The 13,613-nt window shown below is 34.8% G+C and overlaps 1 long non-coding RNA gene across 1 annotated transcript; it reads right to left on the bottom strand.

Annotated features, from left to right (window-relative positions):
• Positions 1-3,324: 3,324 nt before the first annotated feature.
• Positions 3,325-13,541, bottom strand: LOC149772582 (uncharacterized). Its single transcript, XR_016417663.1, has 2 exons — positions 13,127-13,541; positions 3,325-4,829 (listed from the first exon to the last, which is right to left on the bottom strand). It is a non-coding gene; the product is annotated as an uncharacterized LOC149772582 (long non-coding RNA).
• Between the last annotated feature and the right edge of the window lie 72 nt (positions 13,542-13,613).

Raw genomic sequence — 13,613 nt, 5'->3', positions numbered from 1 at the left:
CCATGTGTATACACCAGCAAGATACTTACGCTCCTTTTCTTACACTCGTATGCTCATTATTCCCACTATGAAAACAAAGCCATATGGACAGCATTCTTTTGCATACCAGGGCCCAGCAACGTGGTATGAATTGCCCACTGAATTTAGACACAAAGACACAGCGATCTCATTCAAGAGGGCTCTCAAAACTCACTTATTTCGACTGCAAGATCAAACTTAAAGACCAAATAATGTTCCTACCTTAAATATTCTTAGCATGTTTTTTTAATGTTTTCTAATTTCATGGTGTTTGTTTTTGTAATCGTATCATTATATGTTTTTTTTTATATTAATGTTGTAAAGCGCTTAGAGCTTCTAAAGATTAGGCGCTATACAAAGTCCTGATTATTATTATTATTGTTATTATTATTATTATTATTATTATTATTATTATTATTTTGATCCTTTTGTTTCGCAGTTACTCTATTGGCATGTCTATTTAAATATGACTTTATACCACACTCACATTTTTAAAAAAAATAACGATTGGTAGCATCTGAATTTGGTCTGACTTCTGTTTAGGTGACAAGAAAATAGGCATACCATTCGAGCAGAGGAGACAGGCCTCGGTCGACTGTTTACTCCCCAAAACGTTTCTCACCCGAAACGCTTCGTACCAAATTATTTCGAACCCGAGCATCATGCCCAATTATTTTTACTTAAAACCGTTGGAATGTTTCTACTTTTTGTACCCAAGACAATTTTACCCTAGGATAAACAATTCAACAGCCTCGCTGCAAAATATGAAAACATTATATACACCAGAAGAATAATCCAGGTGAAGTAAAATTAATTCAATAAATCAAAATCTCATGACGTCTATGATGCACAACATTCGGGAGTTTGTGCTATAATATTCGTTCATTGACAGGAAAACAAGAAGAAAAACTAAACAGACAAATTATATCAGAAATCCCCCATCTCCAATATAAAATGAAGATATCTCATAATAATTATATTTGCAATCGTATCAATCTCTCTCGCCCTGCCTGCCCTTTTCCCTCTTTCGTAGGAAAAGATGAAAATGTTTCTTCCAATTCAGCACGTTTATTCTTTCAAATTTGTATTTTCAATAGTATTAGTCTATAACTGTTGAACGGTTGAAATCATGCAAGTTAGGTGACCCTATATATTTCAATTCAGCAAGAAAGTTTAACAAAGAACGTAAGTAAACAACGTAGGGAAACGTAGTAATATACTCCAAACACGTCATAAATCAGTCTACTGTAATGTTGTGAGGCACTCTAATGAGCTGAAATGTCTGAAGAAGTGTTTTTGTGTGTGTCTGTGTCTGTATTGTGTGAATGTGTGTGTGTGTGTGTGTATATGATGTTTGTCTGTTTATGTGTGAGTATTTGTGAGTGTTTGTGTGTATGTGAGAAAGAGACTTGTGTTGGTGTGTGTGTATGTGAAAGAGAGAGACAAGTGTTTGTGAGTGTGTGTTTGTGTGTATATTAGATATCGAGACAGAGACGGGGAAGGGGGTAACATATGTAATCTCTTTAACAGCTCTCGTCCTAATACCAGTGTCCTGGACGCACACCCAAATTAATGTTTTCTTCCACTGATAATGATCATAATATTTAAGCCACACTCATAAGGAAGTTTTAATTGTCAATTATTTAGGGAGTAAGAGAGAGAGAGAGAGAGAGAGAGAGATCTTAATGGGTGCTTTTGCTAAGTGGTAGCCTGATTATATTCTAAACCCACCGGAAGATTTCCTAATTTGCTTGTATATAACGGTCAAACTGTCAAATACCTGTCTCTGTCAGCGACATGGTGTTTCTGAATCAAACAATGGTGTCTCCCTTTCTTAAGCGGCCAATAGAGCGTATTTAGTCTATGTCAGGTGAAGTTTTGCTTCATGAAAAAGACATTGTTTAGAAAAGAGAATATCTTGTGAATAGCTTGTACTCATAAACCCAGGCACGTTGACATTGTAACACAAAGTTGTAAATATTACAAAGTTGAAAACGAATTAATTTGTATTCCTAGAGTAAACAGTCGGCAAATGCAGAAACGAAAGTCGGCCTTTGTGTCATTGTGACGAGAATAGTAAGATATCTAAATCGTTTTTCACTAGGGCCAGATATCATTCAGTATTCAAAACGTGTCTGTAATGGGTGGTGATGTGCCAGTTCATAGATCACAAGGTACAGCCATGTACGACTTCGTACGACTTCGTTTAATTTTTTCTTGTTCATCACAGGTTTATCACCTAGTTAGACTATCATTCGACCTTTGCGCGCGGAAGAACAGTGGCTTCTGCACAAAATTTTCAGTACCTGACCCTATAAATCCATTTGTCTAGAAATGTATATATATATATATATATATATATATATATATATATATATATATATATATATCTTTGAATAATGGTCTCATAAATATTTTTATTTCATTTTTGTGTAATGGTCATATGACATTCAATCGAAAAACCACTAACATCCACGCATGTTTCACGTTTTTCAAATAAGCAAACAAAATTAAAATAAAAAAGTATTAAACAAATTACCATTGAAAACGCCATTACCCCATTTTGTGTTTCGTTTAGTAGCCTCCGAACATTGATTTATTTCAATAGCTTTTAAGTCCTCCTCAGATGATTTCTCGAATCTTGATTTATATCCATCAGCAGCCTGAAAATTGATTGACCCAGTTCCCACGCTATTATTGATGTTGTTGTGAATGGCTAGGGTGACTGAGGTCATGGGGCCGGTGTAAGGGAATTTATCAATCTCTGTTCTCTTTCATTTTCAGCGTTTATAACATCCATCACATTATAGTCAAATCCATTTTCATCTGCTTCAATCATTGCTATTATTTTGTTTTAACTCCGTGTCATCTAACTGTTCAAAAAACTCCGCCATTTTGTGCAACTATATAGCAGACGACCGTCAAGTTGTCAACAATGCATTTCAATCAAAGCATATTTGAAAAAGTATAAAAAGGGTATAATTTATATAAATTTGTTGAACTAAACAATTTAAAAGATGAAACAGTCGTTTTACAATGACGTTTCTGCAATGTTTATTTATATTGCAAACGGTACAAAAACCGAAAGTAGTCTCAGAATTTATCGATGTGTAAAAAAGTCCAGATCAATATCACGTGACCGTTTACAGCCAATCGTATTGCGGAAAATCCGTTTCAATTATAGAAATTGGAATTTTATATATATATATATGTGTGTGTGTGTGTGTGTGTGTGTGTGTGCATTCGATAATACATTCTGCCTTAATTGGTGTTGGGTTTTTGAACAAAAAGAAAACAATACGAAAATACTTTTTTGTTTTATTAAATCTCAAACAACGCATTTAATGTATAAACGTTTATACAAATCTGATAGAATTTACTTGTTTAGAACACATGCAAAAATACTAAGTATAAAAATAACTGAACGCGCATTTGGTGTAAGTCTAAATGGCATTAAGACAAATATACACAAATTATATAATAAGTCTGCTGCATCCCAAATAAACATGAAACTTTAAGCATAAGGTACAGTTACATGAGCGATGGATAGCGTTAACTTGCAAGTAATATAAAGCGTTTTAAACTATCAGCTAGTAAGATCAAATACAAACGATATATAAATAAATCCCTTATTATGAGATGTAATACATAAATTCTACACTATAATGTGGACAGTATCATCCTTGATGATTTTATAACGAAGTACAGATGCTATATTTAACTATTACGATGAAGATATGATATATAAGCCTATCGATCTTTTGCAAAGATATAACATGCAAAATTAAAATTATACAATGTAAACTAATGGCACAGAGATAGAAACAATTATATACAGTGTAGCAGAAATAAAATAGCTTGAATCAAAGTACAAATCTTAGACAAATACGTCAAAATACTAATTATTATGATTTTATTATTTATATTAATAACTAATTAAATAATAACTGCAAATCAACTAACCAGCTTAATAAACGAATGTAAATAATATATAAGTTTCATCTACACAGTTGATGTCGTTGGATAAAGCTGTTTGAGACGTGTATACTTTATTAAATGTTTAATCAATCCATGTAAAGTGTATGATACCTACTTCATTAATTTAGTGTAGGGTTTGTAAATGTTCGAAAAAAAGAAATCACAAAAATGTATAGTAGGCGAATAGTAAACTCAAACAAGTTCCCATTATATTTTATCGTATCGGTGGCATTGATGGATCGCTGACTCGGCCGACCAGTATTCAGATTGCAATTAACTCTGTCCCCTTGATCACTGTTGTGCGTGTTACAGAATTAAATCTAGGCTCAAATATGTCGTATAGCTTTTGTCTTGCCCAAACACTTCATGTTTTCCTGGTAATTACTTAATATCCATTACATGTATCATTCATATCGTCATATTTAAACTGTCTACCTGTTTTTAGACCTTATGAACTGAACAGATGACCCGATTGGAAAGCTAAACTTTGGGACTCGTATTCTCGATACAACACCCTTCTAATTATTTACCACGACATTCGTGACGGTGGAACGTATATTTGTTGTAATTGCGACGAGATCTGACCGGCGAGTTTCTCTTAAAAGGTCTCATTCCTGGGCAGCATACAACCATGCATATCACCAATATCAACGTCGTCATTGCTCCCCCAATAATGGACGGTATAACCCAAAACGGAAGCCCTCCTTTTAGGCCCTCCGCAGCGTCGTCATTAGTGGATGGGAACTGGAGTGGATCGGTTAAATTGTTCGACGTGGTGTAATCTACAGTTCTGCTTGTCGTGACAGTGGTGGGTTTCGTGGTATTTGGTATTACTGTTAAAAGAATTAGATTTTGTAAAATTGCTGAACATGATCTCAGAATATATGAAATATTGTTGGATATTTGCATATATGTTACTTTTAATAATGGAAACGTGTGTTTAATAAAAAAAAATTGTAACAGTTAGTTATATTTAAAGAGAGTGTTATTTATGGAGATTCAAATTTGGATGTAGTTCACCTTTGTATAATTTTCCGATTATATGCCAACAATTTTGACCTAAGCGTACCAGAATCTAATATAATTTATTAAAATAGATTTCAATTCAACAGAAGTGAGGGATATTTGTGATTCTATTGACAAAACGTTCCTTTAACTGGTTACTCTGTTAAAAACAAAGTATATATTTTAATTGCAGTTTCCAATGATATTATTCCATGTCGCGACGTTACATTTTCCAGTTTTATTTTCGACAGTGAAATCGAGACAAAGTAAACCACACATATTCCCCATATTTGGTTTATCGACAATAATTGTATCAGTGTTGTGACTTCTTGCTAACACAGAAACGTATTCAGTACCTCACCTGACGTTACCCAAAGATTTCTTTTCCTTTCCCTCATAAAACTGATCTTTAGCAACACAATGTGTATATGCTTAAACAAAATAAAGTCAATAAGTTGAACATATTTAACTGGAGTCACTAAATAAAAACGACGCCAATCACAGCTAGTCATAGAAACTGAAAAAATAGATCATTCGTCGCAGAACACATAGTCTCGACCTTTCTCTGTTTTAGACTGTTACCTTTCATAATTTTAACTACAAAGTGAATTACAATGGACTTGAGAAGAAGGTTTAATATTGGCTTACACTTGACCTTTAAATCGAATTGACACTCTGCTGCCAACATCAATATTTATATATCTCGCATTATATCCTCAAAATGTGACACAAACATGAAGGAAATGATATGGTAATGCCCTCATCTATATACACAGTACTTGAAGGTTAAGGTTCATTATTAAACTCACACGAGCATGCAATATATCTGAAGTTACACCAGACAAATATGGTAAAATAATTGCCATACATCTAGTGATTTTATTTCATTGAATTTATTTACTGAAATGAATACATACATTTTTCACAAACGTCAGCTGTGTATCGAGGTATACAATGATTGTCAAGCGCAGCTAATACATTGTTATCTCCACCTTTGTTGCGGTTTGGATATTTTAATCAGTGTTACACGATAAGGAAACCATTTTCGCCTATCCAGGCTCATATTTGCCCTGTATATATATATATATATATATATATATATATATATATATATATATATATATATAATTTTTCAGATTGAAGTTTATATTTTTAACCCTTTCATTGTAGAAGCCTCATGATAAAAATATAATCTACTCGTACAAAATATAAGTTACAGATTCCACTGTGCAAATGCATTATCATAAGTGGTTAATTTATTATGAGATAGGTTTCTACGTCTTAATTCCAAGCTTCGCTTTGTCGCTTGACTGAAGAGCATTTCGTTTGATCAAATGCTGTATCAAGGGTGAACGCATTACTTAGTTTTTCTTAGGTTTCGATGAGTATACGACCAGGGATTCGGAATAAAGCACCTATCCCATGTTGAGGGATGAAGTGTATTGCAAAGAAGAAAATTAAGTTATTTATCCATAAGATGGAAAGTCAAGTTTAATATTCTCTGTTTTTAAAATACGCGTCTGATGCTGGACCAAAGTTTCGAGAATTGGGCACAAATCATTCCCACGAATATTTGATTGTACGCAAACGTCACTGCACCATTTAGAATTGACGAAACATTGCACATGAATATAACTATCAGAATAAGCGCAAAAACTAACAAAAACAGCGATATGTATGGTATCTCATATATAATCAAAGAAGTTGTCCGACCGAAATGCACGGAATCCTCTAATTATCTTCTAGCAACAACACAATCCATATATATGATTATAAAACTCCATTCTCCATGTTGTTCAGGACACCCTAAACGATGCAGGGTAACCTTTTTTGTCTCTTAGCGTTATTAAAAAAGATATTGTTGAATGTTAGAAATATATTTAATATTTGTGTCCAACGACACTTCTTTCCTGATAAACTGACTCTTTGCGATTCTTGGAACAGCTTGACCATGTTATCGTCCCATAATCATTGGTTGAGTTTCCGATGTTTTGTTTTTTATGAGGACACACTATGTCACGGAATTTTATAAATCCTTTTATTTATTAAATACGTGTACTCGGGTTTTGCTTTTTGTGTACAACGAGACCCGAGGGTGAATTATGTGTGTTCTGTAAAGATTTCGAGACAGTGAGGTTCATCTTATGCCGAAAGTGCGCAGTGCTTTCAATGGGAAGAACCGAATACTTCCAGAGCACAGACATGTATTGCGGCATCGTCTGTGTATAAATGCCTCACCGTAAGACAAAATATTTACATTATAGAACGTCTTTTCAGTGAACGGTCTGCATTAAGGACTTGCCCATCTGCAGCCGTAGAGTTATGTGAGTCTGTTAATTATTTATTGTGTATAAGTTATAACCATTGTACTACCACGTTTATTTTTGTATATTTTATATGTAGCTTCGGTTTACGTAGTATTGTGCAAATATGGTCTATTCTTATTTTTGACTTAGCAAGAGATTTATATTAGCTATAAATAAAGTTGCATTTTTAAGCATTCTTGAAGGGCACAGTTGGGTTCATATCTGAACTTTTGTATTGTTTTGTAATTATTGTGTCGATAAGGTAATCTGACCAGCTTACGCTATATAACGTCATTAAGCTTTATCGTATATGCCCGTGTCATGCATAGTACACGGTGTTAGATGTATTTTCAGCTGACTCGAGTGATCGGAGTGGTCGGATTGACCAGGGTGATGGGAGTGATCGGATTCGTTGTGGTACAATACTGTAGAGCTAACTATAGGAATTGACCATATCAGCTGTGAAGCTGAACCATAGCAGCCGTGTAGCTGAGTAAAGAGTTGCCTGTTGAGTAGCAGGAGATCGGGCGTTGCTGACCGATATTGGTGGGCACTGATTGCTTGGTTGATCAACCTGAAATGCTGTCTCCTTGATTGACCAGTGTGACTGGTAGCCAAGTGTGCTGGTGACGGATTGCTCCATACATGTAATCTTTCAGCCGTTTGCTAATCTTGAGGGTTTGTAATACTCAGTGTGTTTTTTGGGACTGTAAAGATATTTTGTACATCTGTCCCATTGTTTTCATCATTTTTTACTTTTACTATATGAGTAAAATACCAGCTTTTATTATTTGAGTAAAACACGTCATTATTTCGCTGTGAATTCATTTGTTTGTTTTTCTATTATTTAGTTCATGCTATTTATGTTAATTGATCCAATATTTGGATATTATATACGCACGCATTAATTGTAATTTTTTTGCTCATTCAAGTCATTTATCATTAAACATTGTATTTGTGTCGCCATAATAGTGTTCTCTGTAAATATGAAATCCCACCCGGTTATCTTTTGTACACACTAATACACAAGTATCGGTTACTCTGTGTTACAAAACCAAGAAGGTGATTACTTAAATGGACAATACCTGCAAATGTTTGTCTTTTGTCAGAATAATGACGTGATAACGATTGCAAAATGATATATGATAACGTTTTCGTTAATGTTTGTCTTCACGCGAATTGCCTATGAAGTAATATTATGTGTTCACATTGACCAATAAAGAACACTGTTACAAGCTATATCGACATGTATAATCACTAGGATAATTGCCACGTGGAACTTGTACAGTAATTCACATTTTAGGCAGAATACTAGGCTGATTGCATGACATTAATGATGGCTTCAACTGTAATTTCGTAAATCCAGATACGCAGAAAATATGGACAAGTTTCAGGGAATGAGGCATTCCAACCTTTGGAAAGCTTACAATCAATAAGACGCAGTATAAACGGAACTTTATTGATCACGTTTAATTTGTTGATCTCATCGTTAAACACTCGATCCCTACATTGTTAAAGCCTACAAGGCTAAGTTTGTTAGCACAGTTAAAGGCTCTCAGGCGTTAATAACGTATATGTTTATACTGTACGGTATACGTTATATGCCTTAGTTGAGATTTGGGAGTGTGTCAGTAATAGGTCACACTAAAGCAGGGTGGTGGTGGTAGAATATAGTCATCCTCTCATTAAGCAATGAGAGTCAATGTTACCAAATCCTCAGCATGGTACCTTCAAGTAACGAGGCTCTCGAATGTATGTTATTTTTTGATAAAATAGCACCCGGCGAATTATTTTATCATCGGTTTGAAACATATTGCCACTTATCTAACTTTGCGCGGTGTCAGTGGACCAATGTCTACAATCGTTGCATTCTCTATTAACATACTGAGTCACCAAAATAATGGCAACACTGCGAATTGAAATTCCTTGTTGCCTGGTCGATTATGCACATGAATAACTTCCATAATATCGAATACTCAAAGAGCTGGTTGCCCTGGGACAACTATCCATTTTCTTTCTTCTAGTTCTAATGTGCTAAGAAAGTTATTGAGACTCCATTCTTAATTCAATCCCTTCTCTTTTCCCTGTATGAAAATCAGGTCGATCCAGTCTATAAAACTATGTTCGTTTTTATAACAATACTCTTTCGCTCTCTCTCTCTCTCTCTCTCTCTCTATATATATATATATATATATATATATATATATATGGAGAGAGAGAGAGAGAATAATAGTAATCCATGTCCTAAACAACGCCAATAGGTTGAACAGCTGAATAACGTTAGATTAAAGACGCAATGTACAATGATTATTTACTGTAATTTTTTTATCGTTAAAGGTCATAAAATGTAACTGAAATTTGTGATCTCCGAATGGCTTGTGCGGTTTTTTGTGTGCCTAGGGAAGGATTTTTGCAATGCGATTCAGACCAAAACATGTATCTATTATAATGTATTTATCCCCACACTATTTAAATAGATTTATATTTTATTCGATTTTAAAAGCTTCTCTCATCGCTGTATAGGACATTTCCGTTGCAGTGCCATATCTAAGTTGACTACATAAATACATGTATGTATGTATGTATGTATGTATGTATGTATGTATGTATGTATATATATATATATATATATATATATATATATATATATATATATATATATATATTATATCCCTGGGGGTATGGTGCATGTCAAATGAAAGTTGCATGGCAAATGAATGTATCTTTTAAGAAAAAATGACGTTAACTTCCTTCAAGTCTTGCTGTTTGTGGAACATGCATTTAGATAGGTGATACTATTTTTGCCAGTAGCGTTTTATAGTGATTCAGTTTGGTAAGAGGGTACTTTTTTTCGGACGTTTTAAGCACTTGTTTCCTATATGGCAAGTTAATCTATACGATATCCATGGAATCATAATGAACAACTAATTGGTAGGTGCATTATTTTTAGTCGTAATTTAATGTGTTGGATCACACCGCGAGCAAAGCACCGACATTTTGTATTACGGATGATAATTATGTCCAACATTTATACATTTGTCAGATGTCCTGCCATTTATTTCCTTTACAAACGTCATTTACATATCGCTAATTTAACACCTACCAATATGAACAATATGCATTTACTTAGAGCCCAGTAATATTGCACTCGTGTTTTATACTATACCAAGAGTTTCACAGCGGCCAATAATAACAGGTAATAGGTCGACTGATCGTAATGTGATAGCTAAGGAGGAAACCAGTATGGGTTAGCATAGCCGAATAGTCAACTTAGTTATAGCACTACACTGGACCGGTCCTGTAAGAGAAGCTTTTAAAATCGAATAAAATATAAATCTATTTAAATGGTGTGGGGATAAATACATTATAATAGATACATGTTTTGCTCTGAATCGCGTTGCAAAAGTCATCCCCTAGGCCAATAAACGCACAAGCTATTCGGAGATCACAAATTTCAGTTACATTATGATCTTTTAAGATAAAATAATTACAGTAAATAATCATCTTACATTACATCTTTAATCTAACTTTATTCAGCTGTTCAACCTATTGGCGGTTAGGACACCGATTACTATTACAGAAAGATACATGGTATTTACTGATATAACTGAGATTTTATATCACGTACGGACGTTATAGTATGCATATTGTATTTATTTATCCCATGTTTTGGGGGGACTACTTGTTTTATATCCTATACAACAACTAGTCCCCAATAAAAAAGGGATATGTAAAAACATTTCTGGAAAACGAAAACATACCGAATTCGAAATTTACATTCAATGATTATACTCTAAACAGCAACATAAATACAATAGCATCGCGAAATTCATGTGAAAGCGACAGAAAACAAAATGCATATCAGCAAAGCAACAATGATATAAATTGCCTAAGTTATTCCTCTCACTCAGAAATTGCCTATAACATCATGTATGTATGTATGTATGTATGTATGTATGTATGCATGCATGCATGTATGTATGTAAATGCGTATGTGTGTGTGTGCGTGATAAATTTCTCCAATATTTTATACATCGAAAATAATAGTCGATAAGCATACTATAACGTCCACATCCAGCAAGAAGTTCTTCGTTTGATGAATGTCTTCAAATAGACATATACAATTTCCAAAACAGTTGATATATAATTTCTCCACGAGGGTTCCATTGACGTATCCCCAATTCTCAGACGAATAAAGGAGAATGGGCTTGATCAGAGCAGCAAATAAGTTTAACCCAATGCTAGGTGTTGGTATTCTTTGTTATAACTCTTTTGGGAGTAAGAATAATAAGTCAGTACAACCAGTGGCGTCACTCGGGTTGGTGTCACCCAGTGCGGTAGCTCATGGTGTCACCCCCATGGTCCTCCTTTCGTAACAGACCATACAGAATCCTTAGTAATGTCAGTTTGGTGTCACCCCTCTGATGGTGTCACCCGGTGCAGTCCGCAAACCCACCCCCCCCGTATCCCCCCTAGCGACGCCACTGCTGTGCCTGCTAACCATGTATTTAATTATGATCGGTTATTCGCTTATGAAATCCGACTAGACCGAGCAGTGTGTGCTCTGTAAAATTTGCAATTTTTCATTTTGGTGTCACCCCTCTGAGATGGTGTCACCCGGTGCGGTCCGCACCCCCCGCACTCCCCTAGCGACGCCACTGAGTACAACAAGTCTTTCAGAAGAGTTTGACCAGTTCAAATTTTGTGGCGTATACTTCATGTCTAGTGCCCCATTCACTGATCATTTATGAACCTTTATGCAGTAAGTGCAATTTAAACCGTATCTACATAAATAGGCCGTCATTACGTATGTTTGATGCTTGACGAACTTCTATTGAATTTTGCGGTTGCATTTGTTTTGAGAAGGAGATATGGAGGTAGGGAATGAGGGGCAATCCTACTGCAGAAACTTCAATTCCAATTGAAAAGACATAGTCTAAAAGGATGATTATACATACATACACGCGTGCATCCATGCAAGAACGCATGCACGCACGTACAAACGCACACACACACAGGCACACACACACACACACACACACACACACACACACACATATATATATATATATATATATATATATATATATATATATATATACATACATACATACATACATACGTCTTGTAAATCGTAGTTGGACGTATTTGCATATTTGTGAAAAAGACCTCTTAAGTGGGTATGGAACAGATTGATTTATTCACTCGTACCTTTTTAGAATAAGGAAATGCTTATATTCGTATATTGTCATTCATTTTTAAATTTTCGTTCTTTTTATTTGTTGTTGTATAATGATCTTAAAGTTCGAATGTTTACTGATCGAACGATTATTTCTCGGTTGGACTGAGTGAAACTTTACGTGGCAGTACATAACGGCAATCAATTGTTGATTTTTGTCCCAGCTATAATTTCCACTTCTTTCATTTAACTTAAGTGGTTTCAAATAACATAAAATGGTACTTCAACATTATGTTATTTTATGTCTCTTCCTTAGTAGATTTTCAATATCACGTGCATTTATTACCCCGCTATAGCATTCCTATTCCCTGAAAGTAATGATTTAGACGAACCTCGCCTTGCCTATGAACATATCGAGGCTGTCGACACTAGTGGCTGGGCGAATATCTAACCCGCCATAATTGGATCAGGAATGCGAGACTTTCCGAACAACGCTACGAGGGCTTACTCTATTATCTATTGGACTGTTCGTTAATTTCATTGTTTTCTTTGTTCCTCTATTGGATTATTTTTCACAAAATGCACGCAGAAAGCTGTGGCAATGCTTGGAAAAATAAAAATGTAAAAACAATATACTCACTTGTTTTCACAAAGCAGGCCTCTAAAATCCAAATCGCCAAAAGCAGTAACCAACCCCATCTCGTACCACACATATTTTGACTGAATATCCGTCTCATTTTTATCTTTTTATGTGTACAAGCTTTTAACCACACTGAGGCATAGGATAATGTTTCACTCTGAGCACAATTAAAATATTATTTAATAAGATGCTTAACATACGTGATGTGCTGTGATTAACCAGCATAAGCCGCATAAAATGGGCGTATTCTAATGCAAGTACCTGAAGGTATATCACGTATAATAGAAACTTACGCGTAGTCTAGGTCATTTAGCTTAATGGGAATGCGTCACACTTCGAAAACTTCGCTTCATTGTCCGCTCTGATAAAATCGGAACATCGTTGCTTTTCCATGTCAATACAACTATGCTCCAGTACAGTGGATTTCATTTTTGTTTTCATTTTCCTACCTATGTCTTTCTTTATATTTCTTCAATTTATCGGGCGA

Source organism: Sinohyriopsis cumingii, unplaced genomic scaffold (assembly GCF_028554795.1).
Source record: "Sinohyriopsis cumingii isolate HCF-2022 unplaced genomic scaffold, ASM2855479v2 utg001392l, whole genome shotgun sequence".
In the NCBI taxonomy this organism is placed as follows: Eukaryota; Metazoa; Mollusca; class Bivalvia; order Unionida; family Unionidae; genus Sinohyriopsis; species Sinohyriopsis cumingii.
Note: the sequence above shows the minus strand (reverse complement) of the source record. Positions and strands in the feature narration are given on the sequence as shown.